This window comes from Pan paniscus, chromosome 10 (genome assembly GCF_029289425.2).
Source record: "Pan paniscus chromosome 10, NHGRI_mPanPan1-v2.0_pri, whole genome shotgun sequence".
In the NCBI taxonomy this organism is placed as follows: domain Eukaryota; kingdom Metazoa; phylum Chordata; class Mammalia; order Primates; family Hominidae; genus Pan; species Pan paniscus.
Window position 1 is genome coordinate 38141400 of NC_073259.2, and position 1483 is coordinate 38142882.

Genomic DNA, 1483 nt, shown 5'->3' on the forward strand with positions numbered 1-1483 from the left:
ACCGAATCCTTCCCTATGCCCTCAAAAGAATGAGACATGTGCCAAAGCTCTCCCAGGAAGCCTGAAGTTACAAAATTCTGAAAATGCCTCACAGTCTAGCAGCCAATACAGTCGTGCATAATTAAACTTCCCAAGATCACTCCCATCCTCCCAAATCCAGGGGTTAAGACCTTTTGGCAGCTTCCCTTTTGGAGAGAGAAAGTGCACGAAAGAAACGTGTGAGAACTGGGGTTACCTTTATGTGTTGTGAAAGGGGTTAAAAAAGTCGACGCCTGTAATCCCAGCACTTTGGGAGGCCGAGGCGGGCAGATAACCTGAGGTCAGGAGTTTGAGACCAGCCTGGCCAATATGGTGAACCTGTCTCTACTAAAAATACAAAAATTAGCCAGGTGTGGTGACGCATGCCTGTGGTCCCAGCTACTCGGGAAGCTAAGGCAGGAGAATTGCTTGAACCCGGGAAGCGGAGGTTGCGGTGAGCCGAGATCGCGCCACTGCACTCCAGCCTGAGCAACAGAGCGAGACTCCCTTTTAATAATAATAAGAAGAGAGAGAAAAAAAAAAAACAAAAAACAAAAAACCCGTCACGAACAGGATTCGAACCTGTGCGGGGAAACCCCATTGGATTTCGAGTCCAACGCCTTAACCACTCGGCCACCGTGACTTCCAGAACCGCACTTCATCGCGCGCTTACAGAAGGGGTCCGCACTGCAATCCGGGAATGCGTGCGGGAACCGGAAGCAGGGTACCGGCCCCGACACACACACACCTGAGGACTCCCCACCCCTCGGTTCCTTACCTCCTATCTACGCCACCCAAAGAAAAAGAGTCGGATGGACCGGGTGACCCAGGGAGGGAGGGTCTCCTGCCTAGCGAAGAGTCGGGGTCTCGAGTAGGAGCTCACACCTACTTAGGAGGCGACAGCGAGGCCTGCGGAGGAAGCAGTTGAGGGAAGGCACTGGGCCGCCAGTGTGGCGACTAGGGGACTTTTGGGTTAACAAGTGAGGGGAGTGCTGGGTAGACAAGGCGCGAGGGGTGAGGGAGACTCTGAAAAGTTTAAATGGGGAGCTGCTGTGAATGGATGGAAGGAAGGAACTTATTGGGGAAAGGGGTTTGGGGTTTTGGGGGACGAGGGGCTTCGTCGGGTTAGGAATGCGCAAGGTGAGGGCCACTCGGGTCTACGGGTTGGGGCTGCTCCAGCGACTGGCGGCCGCCTGGAGTGGGATAGCGAGGTGACACTCCCGAGCTGAGGCAAAAAGAGGGAAAGGGCTTCGCGTCTGGTAAGAGCGATCTCAGGAGAATGGCGCCCCCTCCAGGAAGCGTCCTTCTCCCCGGAGGCTCCCGCCGCCGCTGCCGGGGAGGCCGCCAGGGTCGGCCCGCGCCTGGAGCTCCGCCGCCGCGCCCGGCCTGCCGGCAGGTGGCGCAGCGCGGACCGGGGCCGGCCCAGGCGGCGGGAGGCGGCGGCCGCGGCGGCGGGAGGCGGCGG

The 1483-nt window shown here is 58.3% G+C and overlaps 1 non-coding gene across 1 annotated transcript; it reads right to left on the reverse strand.

Annotated features, from left to right (window-relative positions):
- Nucleotides 1-579: 579 nt before the first annotated feature.
- Nucleotides 580-661, reverse strand: TRNAS-CGA (transfer RNA serine (anticodon CGA)). Its single transcript has one exon. It is a non-coding gene; the product is annotated as a tRNA-Ser (tRNA).
- Nucleotides 662-1483: the final 822 nt, after the last annotated feature.